Below are 16895 nucleotides of genomic sequence, written 5' to 3' on the forward strand. Positions count from 1 at the left end.
GACCCAAGTGCCGGTTTGGCACACAGGTATGAGACACACCTGTATTTAGTGGCTGGCTATACACTTTCCCCTTTAGTCGGTGACCTGCCAGGCTGTGAGGGGTCCCTTGGGCGCTTATCACGGTGGTCTGGAGTGGAGATATGACCCATCTGTCGGTACCGCCACCCACAGAAGGGGGAGTCCCGTTATAATAAACTCTTCTTTAATGAAGGAACACTGTAGTAGACCAGCTGACAATAGACTTCGGACTTGACTGGACAAAGGAAGGTGCAGAGCTGGAGAAGAAAGAAGTCACCCATAACTACATGTTTCTATGAACACGAATGCTATTCTGCTGGACTGAAGCCGGAGTTCTCCCATATCATGCAGGACGTTCCGTGTAATCTGCTATAGATAAGTGATGAGACTTTGTTGCGCAGTTTAGTTGCCTCTGGGTGTTCGCTCTTCCATGAAATGTTCCGACACTTTCCCGTTCCCTTCCCTGTGATCACCAGAGAATAGATCTCGCCCCATCCTCTCACTTTTCCCATGTTTGTCTGAGCGTGTCTTCTGGCTCTCGCCGAGGAGTCCTCATTTTCTCCCTGTGACATCAGCCTGTTGCTGTGGGAATGGCTGCTATTTCATAATGGATAATCTGAGAGAGAAGGAGAAGCAGAGGAGGAAGAATGCTGCGGATCCAGAGGAAAGACATCTCCTATACAGAATGTATCATCCACTGACACTGGCAGGTAACTCCATCCTATCCCAGCCCATAGACTGTAATAGACTGTGCTATAATGCAGGTGCTATAGGATGGGTGGGCTGGATGTTACAGGGGGAGCTGGAAGTTTAGGATCTAGCTGTAACTGTAAATGTGTCGATATCAAAGACTGACTCGAGTTGCAGAAGTACATAGGACTAAATATAGGGGCTATAATTCTGTGTGTCTATGTAGAGGCCATGAGTCTGTGTATATAGAGGCTATGATATTGTGTGTGTGTGTGTATATATATATATATATATATATATATATATATATATATATATATATATATATATATATAATATGATGTTATGATTCTGTCTATGTGTATATAGAGGCTATGAGAGTGTGTGTGTGTATACAGAGACCATGATTCTTGGTGTATATAGAGGCTATGATTCTATGTGTGTATATAGAGGCTATGATTCTGTGTGTGTATATAGAGGCTATGATTCTGTGTGTGTATATAGAGGTTATGATTCTGTGTGTGTATACAGAGGCTATGATTCTGTTTTGTAGGGATTTAATCTTAAAGGGAACCAATTAGCAGGATTGTGCCGATATGGCACCCAGTTGCATCCTACAGATCTAGGAAGCAGCTCCTATAGTGTGGTGTCCCACTAGGAATGTTGTAGTTATATACACCCTTCGCAAAAGTCTGTACTTATTGTATTATTATGGTGATGAAAGTAGTACCAAAGTTCACCACTAGATGTCGCTATATTATGTATATGTGTATGGGAACTGCACAGCTGAAGGACTGCAAAGGGTTATTGTTTGTGTGTAACCAGAATCTGTAGACCAGTAGGATTTCTGCTTTCTTCTTTCCTATCATCTCCCCCCTTTCTTGTTCTGTTGCACTCTTTTACCCACTCACATCGCACCATACACGCTGGGGAGGAAGTGAGTCACACAGGAGACGGGAAGGGAAGAGTTTTTCGTTCTGGATATTGTGGATTAAGGACACAAGCCAGCTAGCTCTCCTCAGTGGTCCTATCTGGGTCCTGGCCCTCTGCCAGGTCCCCGTACCCAAGTCAGTCTTAGTACCCCACATGGGAAGTACCCAAGACAACACCCTGCTACCAACTTCTTCACAAGTAATACTCCAATACACTATGCTCTTAAGAGAGGACTAGCCAGAGACAACCTCAATCCACGCCGTGGACTAGGAGAGTCACAGAGCAGGACAGTATCCATAACAGAGCCAAGGAGCCAGGAACTGATCCGGACAGAGCAAAGTTGCAGTAAGCCTAGGAACTCTGTCTCGCAGAGCGGGTGTCAGCAGGGAACCCTCAGCATTCCGCTCATCCCAGGTAACAAGGTCTGGGGCCTGTGTCACCCATTAGGAAGGTTCAGCCGAGTCTAGTGGGTATAAGGTGGTGTGAAGACTGAAGTCAAAGGTCAATACACAGGTGGCACAGGTGGTGTTCTTATTATTCTTCTAAGTATTCTACCTTATCCTCCAACATCCTGTTACAGTACAGTACTACATGGCTACGTGCCGTGAGACTTTAACGCATCCTCCTCTCTGCTACTGCTACTTTGTATTACTCCACCAACACGACTATATCCTACACTGCACTTCTACTACAGATCTGGTTGTTATTCTGTCAAGTGTTTATTGAAACTTTAAGTGTATTTCAGAGACTTTATCCAACTATCCGGGAGGGTCACTATACCACTCTGGCCATCCGTGACTACATAACCCCCAAGGGACCCAGTAGCATCCCGGCAAGACACTGACCACAGGGGAAAAGGGTAAAATCAGACGTGCCATCACACCTGTGTGCCCAAGCGGCACTGGCATCACGTGAGAACCCCTTAAGGTCCGACTGTATCTCGGCCATTCACCATAGAAGTGGTGTCACACTACAACACCTAGCAAGTGACTGGCCGCTCCTCCGATACAACATCACACCGGGGGTACACCACACTCGCATACCAGCAGCATCTGCCGGAGTAACTTATACAGGGGGCAAAAAGTGCTTTACTGCACGCCGCAAGGCTGGGAGAGGGGCAGCAACTAGTCATCTGGGTGGGGAGCTGTGACTAGTGACACCTGCCAAAAAACGTATAAGTTAAAGGGGTATTCCGGCGAAAATCTTTCAAATAAACTGGATTCAGAAAGTTATTTAGATTTGTAAATTACTTCTAATTAAAAATCTCTAGTCTTCCAGTACTCGGACACAGCGCTCTCTGCTGCCACCTCTGTCCGTGTCAGGAACTGTCCAGAGCAGGAGAGGTTTTCTATGGGGATTTGCTGCTGCTTTGGACAGTTCCTGACATGGACAGAGGTGGCAGCAGAGAGCGCTGTGTCAGACTGGAAATAACACCGCACTTCCTGCAGGACATACAGCAGCAGATAAGTACGGGAGATTTTTAAATAGAAATAAATTACAAATCTAGATAACTTTCTGAAACCAGTTGATTTTGATCATCTTTCTGGAGTAACACGTCTTTTAACACTTTTGTTAACTTTACATTCAGTTTGTGCAATTTCATCCACTTGGTCGTCTTGTTTCTTACAGAAATCTTGTCCCTGTGATGCCGAAATCGACAAAACTACAAAATAAGTTATCAAGAGAAGTATGAGCCCCAGCACACTGCTATGTGATGGCTACACACAACAACCATGGTTAGTGGCAGCTTCTCAGTGTTGTTTCTCCTTTTTTTTTCTTGACGGTATAAATATATTTATTGGTCCACAATTGGTGATTGGTAGGAGGTCTTGTTGGCAACAGAGAAAGAGGTCATGTGACTTTGGTCTCAGAAGGGGGGGGGGGCAATGACGGAGGATTGGAGACCAGGAAGTGAGGGTTTTCAGCAGCTTCAGGGTGTGAGTCAGCATGTGCTGCAGACAAACGGTCCAATTCATGTAATAGAAACCGATTACACACAAGCTTAGATTATGGGTGGGGATTACAGGGTTACATTTTTGTAGGTGGAGTACTTCTTTAAATAATGCAGCAACGGCCGTCATTGCAATGATGGCCGTCAAATAACAGCCGTTATAAATCGTTGTGTGAACATATAACATACATGTAACAAGGACCGCTACACAATTATTCAGCAATTGTTATTTAAAGCCAGAACCGTTAAACAGCCTGTGTTACTAATAAAACAGTAAAATATTATTATCTCCCTACATTCCGTACAGAAAATATTCCCGCCAATGTTTCCTGGCAACTGCATGAGTGACGGGAGCGCTAGTAATTGAGCAATTTACTTTTGCATAGTAGGACAAGGCGGTACAGTAATATCTGAGCGCTGGTTTCTACAGATGACTCCATATGAGTGAAAGTGATGGAGCCGCAAATGAGACGGTAAAATCTGGTTATTTCTGCTATTGGGGTTTTTTCTTCTGTAACTTTGTATTAGAGCAAATATACTGACAGAACAGTAACTAATGTATTATGGAGATGCTTTACCTACCAAAACAATTAAATCCTAAGACAATGGAGTCGTTTATTGCAAAGATGTCGGTTGAAACTGTTTATGATTACGTTTTTTTCCATAGTCCGGGATGTAAGTGGGGAGAGCGGGTGATGGATCTTGAGCCTTGTGTGCTAGGTGCACTGTGGTGGGGCAGGGTAAAATACAATCCTGGACCCGACCATTGTAGTTCAGATGTCCCCTGAGCCGCTTCATTCACTCGGAAGAAAGGGAACCCCTTATTCAGGGCCCGTGTCAGCACGGGGCTTTCCTGGGCAAGTGCCAGGGCCCACAGTGCCTTCAGAGCCCCAGAGAGGGAGAAGGGCCAGTGTTCTAATGTTTAGCCCGCTCACTGTAGTGCAGGGTGAGGGGCTGAACATCAGAAGACACAGGAGATGGAGCAGGACCTGCAGATAGAGAGAGGGTGAAGGACCTGATCACATGACCCAAAGGTCCTCAACCTCACAGTGTGGAGATCAGCCGACAGAGAGGAAGAAGACTGAGCTGTAAGTGCTGTGTCAGTGTCTGTGTCAATTGTGTGTGTTTGTGTATGTTAGTGGTGTGCATAGTTGATGGATTAGGGGCTTACTGAGGCTCTGTCCCTTGAGGGCCCGCAAAATTATTATTCCCCATCTGTAAAACAACCCTAAAAACCAGGAAAACTAATTAGACATAACCGTTACAACAAAACAAAACACAGTAATCACTGAACTCAAGGAGAACAGCGAAAAAAATCCCGTGTTTTGAGACTCCTAACTGAGGCTCCACGGACTCTTGTTTTGCATATTTAAATTTTTGGGGGCATCAGTGGAAACTCTTGATTGAGTACTTCATTGGAAGTTTTTTTCGCTGTTCTCCTTGAGTTCAGTGATTACTGTGTTTTGTTGGTTGATTTTTCATTGCCCCAACTAGCCAGAATCCTACCCCACACTGACGAGGGGCAAAAACCCCGAAACGGCTGTCTGTGGGTGGAAGCCTGCCTTTGCAAGCCCTTGTCATGATCGCAATACTCGCACCTTGAGTTAGACATTGACAAAAGGGGCCACCCTGTTGTTTCCCTGTCTATGTTCCAATACTCGCAACCGAGTGGAACTTAAGGGGTTATTTATCAGGGTGGTGTGGTGCTCTCCCCATCATGGAGGCACCCCGTTGGCAACAGGCTAGAGATATCTGGCTATCCCGTGTTTTGAGACTCGTAACTGAGGCTCCACGGACTCTTGTTTTGCATATTTAAACATAACCGTTGTAAATTATTATTATAGTGCTTGAAAAGCACTATATTGTAATCCGTCTTCTTCTTCCTTCTTCTTCTTCGCGTAATACAGCCCGAACCGCTTTGTGCACACACTCCATTCAAACTGCGTTTCGAAGCCCTCGGCGGTGTCTGGTGTGCTATCTATTTTTCGTTTCGATCGGATTTGTCGTTTTTAAGAAATTTACGTTTAAAGACCCCGAATTTCCCATAGAAAATAATGGCCCGTTGCAAATAATGGCCACACTCTAACCGCTGACAGCCAATCACAGCACATATGCAAATAGCTGAAATATAGCAGCCAATAGGAACTCTAAGGTCTCGTCATGCATTGTATCACACCATCCACAGTCACATGTCCACTATTGGCCAATAGAAGATGTAATATATGGAAGGTCCTTAACGATTTGTCTCACTGACATGAGTAAGATTGTCATGGTAACCGAGCAATGATCTTTACCATTATAAGTACTCAGATCGCTCTTAAAGGGACCCAGGTCGCCCTTAAAGGAACGCAAGTCGCTCTTAAAGGGACCCAAGTCTCTCTTAAAGAGACTGGAGCCATGTCGCTCTTAAAGGGACCCAAGTCATTCTTAAAGGTACCCAAGTCGCTCTTAAAGTGGCGGGACCCAAGTCGCTCTTAAAGGGACGGGACCCAAGTCGCTCTTAAAAAGTCCTATGTAGCTCTTAAAGGAATCCAAGTTGCTCTTAAACGGACGGGACGCATGTTGCTCTTAAAAGGGACCCATGTTGCTAGGGCGATCTGGGTCCCTTTAAGAGCGGCCCGGGTCCCTTTAAGAGTGACCTGGGTCCTTTTAAGAGCAAAATATGTCCCTTTAAGAGCGACCTGGGTCCCTTTAAGAGCGTCCAGGGTCCCTTTAAGAGCGTCCAGGGTCCCTTTAAGAGCGTCCAGGGTCCCTTTAAGAGCGTCCAGGGTCCCTTTAAGAGCGTCCAGGGTCCCTTTAAGAGCGTCCAGGGTCCCTTTAAGAGCGTCCAGGGTCCCTTTAAGAGCGTCCAGGGTCCCTTTAAGAGCGTCCAGGGTCCCTTTAAGAGCGTCCAGGGTCCCTTTAAGAGCGTCCAGGGTCCCTTTAAGAGCGTCCAGGGTCCCTTTAAGAGCGTCCAGGGTCCCTTTAAGAGCGTCCAGGGTCCCTTTAAGAGCGTCCAGGGTCCCTTTAAGAGCGTCCAGGGTCCCTTTAAGAGCGTCCAGGGTCCCTTTAAGAGCGTCCAGGGTCCCTTTAAGAGCGTCCAGGGTCCCTTTAAGAGCGTCCAGGGTCCCTTTAAGAGCGTCCAGGGTCCCTTTAAGAGCGTCCAGGGTCCCTTTAAGAGCGTCCAGGGTCCCTTTAAGAGCGTCCAGGGTCCCTTTAAGAGCGTCCAGGGTCCCTTTAAGAGCGTCCAGGGTCCCTTTAAGAGCGTCCAGGGTCCCTTTAAGAGCGTCCAGGGTCCCTTTAAGAGCGTCCAGGGTCCCTTTAAGAGCGTCCAGGGTCCCTTTAAGAGCGTCCAGGGTCCCTTTAAGAGCGTCCAGGGTCCCTTTAAGAGCGTCCAGGGTCCCTTTAAGAGCGTCCAGGGTCCCTTTAAGAGCGTCCAGGGTCCCTTTAAGAGCGTCCAGGGTCCCTTTAAGAGCGTCCAGGGTCCCTTTAAGAGCGTCCAGGGTCCCTTTAAGAGCGTCCAGGGTCCCTTTAAGAGCGTCCAGGGTCCCTTTAAGAGCGTCCAGGGTCCCTTTAAGAGCGTCCAGGGTCCCTTTAAGAGCGTCCAGGGTCCCTTTAAGAGCGTCCAGGGTCCCTTTAAGAGCGTCCAGGGTCCCTTTAAGAGCGTCCAGGGTCCCTTTAAGAGCGTCCAGGGTCCCTTTAAGAGCGTCCAGGGTCCCTTTAAGAGCGTCCAGGGTCCCTTTAAGAGCGTCCAGGGTCCCTTTAAGAGCGTCCAGGGTCCCTTTAAGAGCGTCCAGGGTCCCTTTAAGAGCGTCCAGGGTCCCTTTAAGAGCGTCCAGGGTCCCTTTAAGAACGACCTGGGTCCCTTTAAGAGCGAAATATGTCCCTTTAAGAGCGAAATGGGTCCCTTTAAGAGCGAAATAGGTCCCTTTAAGAGCGAAATATGTCCCTTTAAGAGTGACCTGGGTCCTCTTAGAGCGACCTGGGGCTCTTTAAGAGCGAAATATGTACCTTTAAGAGCAAAATGGGTCCCTTTAAGAGCCACCTGGTTCCCTTTAAGAGCCACCTGGGTCCCTTTAAGTGCAACGGGGTCCCTTTTAGAGTGAAATGGGTCCCTTTAAGAGCGACCTGGGTCCCTTTAAGAGCGACCTGGGTCCCGTTAAGAGTGACCTGGGTCCCTTTAAGAGCGAAGGGACCCACGTTGCTCTTAAAGCGACCCAGGTCGCTCCTAAAGGGACCCATGTCGCTCTTAAAGGGACGGGAGCCAAGTTGCTCTTAAAGGGACGGCACCCAGGATTAAAGTTAAATGGAAGTCATTGGTAAAGGGGCGCTCTTTTCAAGCACTATGTATTTCCCTGGAAATGCAAATCTAGTTATTATTAATCTTTCAGGAACAGACAGACTTTGGCCTTTAACCCCATCCCTCTGCAGGACGTCCCGGCAGGTCCTGCGGCAGGTGGGGAGGTTCAGAGGAGGTCGTACCGTGACCCCTCGCTGAACCGCCGTGATCTCGGCTGCCTTCTGCAACCCGGGACCACAGCTATTAGTGGGTGCGGCCGATCGCTGCACCCGCTAATTAGGACAGTTAAATGCAGCTGTCAAACATGACAGCTGCATCTAACAGTCCTGTGCAGCCCCATCCCTGGTGTCTAGTGGCCGGATGGCCTCCCCCTCCTGCTATGTGTTTGAATGAGAGGGCTCGCAACCCTCCCATTGTAAGTGTTCGAATGGGAGAGTGGAATCTCTGAGCCGAATCTGTAGTGTGAACGGACTTTTATTATTAATTATTTTATGTATTCATTAGACAAAAACGATGGATAAGTCGAGTATCTGCCATTTTGTGTTGCACACCATTAGTAAATAAGGTGGAACAATAAACCAGCAAGGAAAATGGACCAAAACCCAAAATTTTTCTGACAGAAAAACGTTAATCAGCCCCACTTTTCCTTGGGTGGGTGGACGGGCTTTAACCATGTTCTGGAACTTAGTACCCCAGCAAATAAAATCTCACCTACTTATAAAACCTTCAAAAGTAACCGGAAAACCTACAAGTAACAATAACCCCGCTTCCACTGTACTGCTGTAAGAAAAGCTGCCTGCTTTACCTGCTGTCTATCTGCCCTCACCTTGTTAGATCATAAGGGCCCGTTTACACAGGACAATTATCGTGCACAAAAATAATCGGTATATAGTTAGAATTTGAGCAATAATCGTTTTGGGTGAATGCAGGCGATGAGCGAAAAACCATTCGAGCTAAACCTAAACTCATTGTTAAAGGAGAAGTTGCATTGTCATCCAAAAGTTATACAAATCCCCAATATACACTTATTACAGGAAATGCTTATAAACTGCTTTTTCCCTGCACTTACTACTGCATCAAGGCTTCACTTCCTGGATAACATGGTGATGTCACTTCCTGGATAACATGGTGATGTCACTTCCTGGATAACATGGTGATGTCATAACCCGACTCCCAGAGCTGTGCGGGCTGTGGCTACTGGACAGCTCTGGGAGTCTGGTTGTGACATCACCATGTTATCCAGGAAGTGACATCACCATGTTATCCAGGAAGTGACATCACCATGTTATCCAGGAAGTGAAGCCTTGATGCAGTAGTAAGTGCAGGGAAAAAAGCACTTTATAAGTATTTCCCGTAATAAGTGTATATTGGTGATTTGTAATTTTTTTTGTTTGGGGGGGGGGGGGGGCTATACAATACTTTAATAAAAATCTTCGCAGGACTTCTCCTTTAAAGGGGTTGTTCACAAAACTTTTTTTCTTCCAAATCAACTGGTGCCAGAAAGTGCAGGAGATTTGCAATTTACTTCTATTAAAGTGGACATTCAGTAAATGTGAAAACAAAGTTTTGTTTAATATAAAAAAACCTTCATGTTTGCTTTTCTTCTGAAGCTTCTATGTTTCAAATGCACTACAAATGCAAGGTCCTGGTACCCGAGTCTCATTTATTGTATGAATTAGGTTGTCATGTGGCTGAGCAATATCTTGCTTTGGAATCTAAATGGTGCCTGAGTATCGTCTATTCTTTGTATGGGTGGCTATTTTCCATGTCGCCCTGCTGCAGCTTGCTTACTGGACATTGTCAGTGCAAGGGTTAACATTAGGGATGAACGAACCGCAAAACGCAAGATACAGGGAAAGCTTGATAAGCTCCTACATAGTGAAAGAGGCTGAGAAATCAAGAGTTAGGTAGAGAGAGGGAGAGATAGGCATCTAACTCAAAAATTGTGATATCTAGGGAGAGATAGGGAGATAAAAAAAAAAAAAAAAAAGTACGGAGAGAAAAGTGAGAAGAGTCACTGAGATGTGACAGAGAGGAGACGCTAGAGTTGCTGCTTTGCTGGGTGCCGTTAACCGCATATAGCCGCAAACAAAAAAGTTTAAAAAAGTAAGTTTGATTGTTTGTGATCAGCTGTTCTAGGTGACGCTAAGTCAGCGCCCCACAAAAGCTGTCCGTTTGTGCTCTGCTGGTTGCAGTCAACCCCGTCTAGCTGCTCGCAACCAAAAAAGTTTAAAAAAACTTAAACAAACGAACTTTTTTTTTGTTGTTTGTGATAAGCTGTTCTAGGTGACGCTAAGTCAGCGCCCCACAAAAGCTGTCCGTTTGTGCTCTGCTTTCTCCTCAAGTAGCCTCTCCTCGATAATACTGGCCTGGAATCAATCAACTGCTACTTCCTCCTCCTCAAGTAGCTTCTCCTCGATAATACTGGCCTTGAATCGATCAACTGCTGCCTCCTCCTCCTCAAGTAGCCTCTCTTCGATAATATTGGCCTTGAATCGATCAACTGCTGCCTCCTCCTCAAGTAGCCTCTCCTCAATAATACTGGCCTGAGAGGCGAGCAATCTACTGCTGCCTCCTCCTGCTGCTCAACTTGTCTCTTCTCAACAATACTGGCCTGAGAGGCGAGCAATCAACTGCTGCCTCCTCCTGCTGCTCAACTTGTCTCTTCTCAACAATACTGGCCTGGGTGCAATCAAGTGCTGCCGCATCCTCCTTGTAAACTTTTTTTTTTTCAATATTTTTTGTCACTATTTTGTCACTTTTATTCACTATATTTTATTAAAATTATTCCTATTAGTATTATTTATTTATTTTTCTCATTATTTTTTGCACTTTTTCCCCCCACTTTTTTCATTGCAATATCAACTAAAACTAAACGAAACTATACCCTATCACACTCCCACTATTGTAGCTGCAATTATTCAGCCGTTAGAGCAAGGTTCGTTTTGGGTTCGGTTCGGACCAATCCGAACTTCACGAAGTTCGCCGGATCGAACCGAACTGAACTTTTGAAAAGTTTGCTCATCCCTAGTTAACATATCTACTGTGTCTTTACCACACACGGGCATGCAGAACTACAACCCCCATCATGTAATGTTGGGAGTTGTAGTTTTGCAACTTGTGGTTCTCCTGTGTACATATTCTGCCTCAGACTGTATCTGGTATAGCCTATGGTCTATGGCCGTATCCATGTTTTCCAGGACTCCCTAAGGCAATGTTCCCAGTACAAATAAACAACAGCCATTGTTTTAAAAAAAAAAAAATGCTTTGAAGTCTTTGGACAGAAGTGTGGACAGAAATAAATGACATGGCCGTTATTTTGATGGCTGTAGCCAAACAACGGCTGTTGATAAATATATTGTGTGAAACAATGGCCGCTGTTTGCATTTAGGACAAGGAGTGGGGTTTCCAGAAGGAAGCAGAAATGTTTTTCTAATCCTAAAGTATTAAAGCAAATGTGCCATCAGGTACATGTGCTTTAAGTATTACCCATGTATAGGTCCTTTTTTTTTTTTATCTGCGGCCTGGTTCCCGTGCATGGCGCCATTCTATTCACGGTATCAGGCCAGGAGTGAAGCACTGGAGGCGGGCCGGCCTGCCCCCAGTGGGAGGAACCCCCCGCCCCTCTAAGGCATGGCTTCATTAGAATCAATATCCGTGAATAGAATGGGGCCGTGAACGGGAATCGGGCCGCGGTTCAAAAAAAGGACCTGTTCTTTACATGGGTAATACTTAAAGCGAATGTACCTGATGGTAAATTTGTTTTAAATTATATAATGTCTCTTATAGTATTGTCCCTTATAGTATGTCTGTTACCTTCCTCCTTGTCGCCGTTCCGGTGCAGTTAGCTGTTTGCTCCAAGGTCTGGTAAGACCGTTAGGGCTACTGCCCGCCCCCATAGCTCCGATTTGGCCCTGCCCCTGTCTAATTGTAGCCAATGGAGCGAGCCAGATCGGCGCTGTGGGGGCGGGCAGTGTTCCTAACAGATTAGATTTGTCTAACCTGCTGATGGTTCTTCTTTAACATTTTTATTAAATATGTAACAGTAGTAACGACAAGTAAAATATGTATATGTACTATTAATATTTATAACCCAGAGAAGTCTGTAAGGACCCCAGACCCTATAGAAGTGATGCTATGATTAGCAGGGCTTTCATATTACTCCACTCACTTCTGTCACCAATTATTCCTCTGGATGTGGCTGGACAGAAGGAGGGGAGAGACGGATGGACAATGCTGGTTATACTATAATGTATCCGTATAGATAGCAGTATGGGATTATCTGGGCTCGATGTTTATGCGCTGGTTTCTAAAAGCATGATATGACTCGTGAATGTTGTGGTGGTACGAGGCGATGAAATGAGATGCCACTTTACAAATAAAAGGTTTGACCCATCTAAACACTCGACTGCTGCCATGTAATGGACTCATTAAAGTTAATGCATCTAGGAGTCCTAATTTATTCAATCAGACAACATTTGATGTAATTTCTAACTCTTAGCAAAATATTTTTTCAGTTTATGATACAAGTACCTCGGGGGGGGGAAATTAAACCTGAACTCACTAAACTTAAAGGGAAATTTCCTCATTTTTGTCTGTCTCAAAGCCAGAAAATAAACTCTATGCGGGCACTAATGTGTACCGCTACTTATTTGTTGGACCATTGGACACTACGCTCAGTGCCATTAAAGGGAAACTAAGGCTGCATTCACGCGTTCCGGGAAGTTTTCCGTTACAATTTTACAGCCCGTTGCTTTCTATTGGGCTAGTCAGACGTTCCGTGATCCGTTCCGTTTAAAAATAGGACATGTCATAACTCAGAATGGAAGCAAGAAAGGATTCCCCATAGAAATCAATGAGATCCGTGTTTTTCATGGATGTGACATCCGTGAAAAACACGGATGTGATGTAATCAATGTAATTTAAAATGCTTTAAAACAGATCCATGAAAAAAACGGACACAGATGCAAAACGGACTGTTTTGCACGGATCACGGAGGTAGCTAACAGGCCACAATCCCGGACCGGGAAAAACAGTGAACGTGTGAATGCAGCCTAACAGCACGTAGTTGTTATCTATGTTACTGGTCAGTACGATTATAATTTATATTTGTATAACTTTTATTTTCTTTTACTACTTTTTAAGAAAAAAATTTGTTCACGGCAATGTTCACACAATGAGGGACATTTACTATAGAGTCTAATCTGTGTGACTCTTCTAATGGGGATTGGTGGATATTCTGTTCCAGTGTCTTGTGACTGATCTATAACATAACAGAGGATTACAGGCTGAGCTGGGTGACAGCTGTAATTAGAGCTCAGAGAAGTCAGTGGTGACTGTCAGAGGCGATAAAGGGTGAGGTATTTGTAGATTAACTCTTTGTTGTCCTGTTTTGGTCTTATTTAGCTCTCTCCATAGGAGAACAATGAAGACAGGGGGGAGAGCTTCAAACTGCTTTTTCATGATAAAAATGCATTTTTCGGCTAATAAACCCAATTACAAAATTTCTAAAAATCGCCTGGACTATTGATTTCTGAAAAAAATAAATTCACAACAGTGACACTTTAAATTGTAGCACTGCTATAGTGAATGCAGCTAAGTAAAAAGTTGCAGGAAAAAAAGCAAAAATTGCGCAAGCATATTCACCTGGTACTGACCAGACGTAGACCTGCACCTGTTCGTGCGACTTTTTAACAAGTTGCAAATAATAAATTTGGCGCTAATTCCAGATTATGTGAACTTTTTGATGAATACTCAAAAAAGGCAGATTAAATAAAAAGTTGCATCTAAAAAATATTTGCCCGTCGAATACTGGTTCATAAAAAGAACTTAGACCAAAAGTGGGTGAAAAATCTAAATATTCACTTTAATAAATTTACCCCAATTTCTTTTTTTGCTAAATAACGACTGTCATTGTTCATGTTCATAACAGACGTTATTTTAAAAACAGCTGTTTTGCATAAAAAGACATTGTGTGAACATAGCCTTACACTGCTGTATTCTGATCCTTATAACACTTTAGTTTTCTGGTCTATGGGGCTATTTGAGAGCTCATTTTTGTGCCATAATCTTTTTATTGGTACCTCACCTTTTGATCACTTTTTATAAAAAAAAAATTCAGAATGTGATGTGACTAAAAATCTGCAATTCTGCACTTTGGTGGGTTCTTCCGCTTATGCTGTTTACCGACTGAAATCAGGAATGTAATCATTTAAAGGTTGGACGATATGTTCAATATTTTTTTGTTTAGACATTTTTGTTTAAAAAATGGAAAAAGAGGGGTTATAGATATACAGTATTTATTAAATTTTTTTTACATACTCGCTTGCAGTTTCCCCTAGGAGACTTCTATTCTATGAGCAATGCAATTATTGTTTATAGAGATCAATGCAGTACATAGGTACTACATTGATCGATCTTATCCCCATTCGCTGCTGATGGGCTGGGAGGGCCAGATAGAGTTGGGGAGGCGCCGTCTATTGAGGCGACTCCCATCCTGAGTCTGCTCCTTATCCCGTTGACGTCACCAGCACAAGCATGCTCGTCTTGTGTCATCAACAGGTTAAACACTGGTTGCTTTTCTTGTTACAAATATTGTCCCAGATTTATCTCGCTGTGTAATATAGCAAGTTGTGTCCACTGCCCATAATAACCCGTCCCGCTCTAACTACAAGATGCGTTTAGAGAGTCTTGCGATGAATGAATCCTTTAGTAATGGTGTTTACATTCCTCCGATACATAACATCACTGTCCGCCAGCACTTTGTATTTATTCCTGCATGTTTTATTTTGACTAACAAGCCATGATGTCAAGGCCATATTACATACTATAAAATAGTGGGGGGTCAAGCACAATGTGTGGCCCGGGGGCTGAATAGTAATACTGATATACTAATATACTAATACACTGAACTGCACAGAGCAGCAAATGCCGCATCATTATATTAGTAATAGAAAAATGTACGGTGCGTCCTGCAGCCCCTAAAGCGGCGTTACACGCGTCATACTGTCCAGCTTGTTGTCTTCCTGCCTTGTTTCCAGTATCACACTGGGGACAGATAACATGCCTCATCATGTCCAAGATGTGACGCAACGCTCTGCATGAGGCAGGATGTGATGTATCCAAATTCCCAGGTCTTAATTTTACGTACTTCTAGTTCCAGCTGTGCTCGGAGCTGCAGAGTAATTGAGCTTCAAATATGTGTATACAGGGGATGACTTTATACCTTTACTTTATACTAAGATTGCTTAGCCGACTCCTCCATCCGACTCCATGGACACTCTGCCAGGCTTCTATATATACATGTACATACTGTACACAGCAGCTTGTCAATTATTGCCGGGAGGAACAGGAGGTAGAATTAAAGCTAGGTTCACACTGTGTATTTTTATTTTTTTTTGCATCATTGGGTTTAGCACTTTTAAGTTTTGCACACAGTGTACAAAATTGCACTGGATTTATGAAGGTATTTGCACTACTTTTGAGCAGTTTTTGCTGGCTGCGCAGCCTTTTTTTCATTTTTTTTATGCTCGGGGGGGGGGGGGGGGGGGGGTTTATTAGCTACTTTATTAGTGAGATTTGTCATGTGCAAATTTTCAGTTTTTAATAAAAAACAGTATAGCAATCAGCATGTGGTATATAATGTATAGTAACTGTATAACCCTGATAACACAGCAGCTGGATATGTGATATATAAGTTACTGTACAGTATAACAATCAGCATGTGGTGTATAATGTATAGTAACTGTATAACCCTAATAACATAGCAGCTGGATATGTGATATATAAGTTACTGTACAGTATAGCAGCATGTGGTGTATAATGTATAGTAACTGTATAACCCTGATAACACAGCAGCTGGATATGTGCTATATAAGTTACTGTACAGTATAGCAATCAGCATGTGGTGTATAATGTATAGTAACTGTATAACCCTAATAACACAGCAGCTGGATATGTGATATATAAGTTACTGTACAGTATAGCAGCATGTGGTGTATAATGTATAGTAACTGTATAACCCTGATAACACAGCAGCTGGATATGTGATATATAAGTTACTGTACAGTATAGCAGCATGTGGTGTATAATGTATAGTTACTCTATAACCCTGATAACACAGCAGCTGGATATGTGATATATAAGTTACTGTACAGTATAGCAGCATGTGGTGTATAATGTATAGTAACTGTATAACCCTGATAACACAGCAGCTGGATATGTGATATATAAGTTACTGTACAGTATAGCAGCATGTGGTGAATAATGTATAGTAACTGCATAACCCTGATAACACAGCAGCTGGATATGTGATATATAAGTTACTGTACAGTATAGCAATCAGCATGTGGTGTATAATGTATAGTAACTGTATAACCCTGATAACACAGCAGCTGGATATGTGATATATAAGTTACTGTACAGTATAGCAGCATGTGGTGTATAATGTGTAGTAACTGTATAACCCTGATAACACAGCAGCTGGATATGTGATATATAAGTTACTGTACAGTATAGCAGCATGTGGTGTATAATGTATAGTAACTGTATAACCCTGATAACACAGCAGCTGGATATGTGATATATAAGTTACTGTACAGTATAGCAGCATGTGGTATATAATGTATAGTAACTGTATAACCCTGATAACACAGCAGCTGGATATGTGATATATAAGTTACTGTACAGAATAGCAGCATGTGGTGTATAATGTATAGTAACTGCATAACCCTGATAACACAGCAGCTGGATATGTGATATATAAGTTACTGTACAGTATAGCAATCAGCATGTGGAGTATAATGTATAGTAACTGTATAACCCAGATAACACAGCAGCAGCTGGATATGTGATATATAAGTTACTGTACAGTACAGCAATCAGCATGTGGTGTATAATGTATAGTAACTGTATAACCCTGATAACACAGCAGCTGGATATGTGATATATGTTACTGTACAGTACAGCAATCAGCATGTGGTGTATAATGTATAGTAACTGTATAACCCTGATAACACAGCAGCT

General features: G+C 43.6%; 1 protein-coding gene across 1 annotated transcript in view; it reads left to right on the top strand.

Annotated features, from left to right (window-relative positions):
• Positions 1 to 369: 369 nt before the first annotated feature.
• The window catches only part of ESR1 (estrogen receptor 1), a 129969-nt gene continuing 113443 nt past the window's right edge, over positions 370 to 16895 (top strand). The window contains exons 1-2 of the mRNA XM_069954797.1: positions 370 to 728; positions 3271 to 3377. The gene's annotated coding sequence lies outside the window, so the exon portion shown is untranslated. The remainder of the gene's footprint in view (positions 729 to 3270; positions 3378 to 16895) is intronic.

This window comes from Dendropsophus ebraccatus, chromosome 15 (assembly GCF_027789765.1).
Source record: "Dendropsophus ebraccatus isolate aDenEbr1 chromosome 15, aDenEbr1.pat, whole genome shotgun sequence".
Lineage (NCBI taxonomy): Eukaryota > Metazoa > Chordata > Amphibia > Anura > Hylidae > Dendropsophus > Dendropsophus ebraccatus.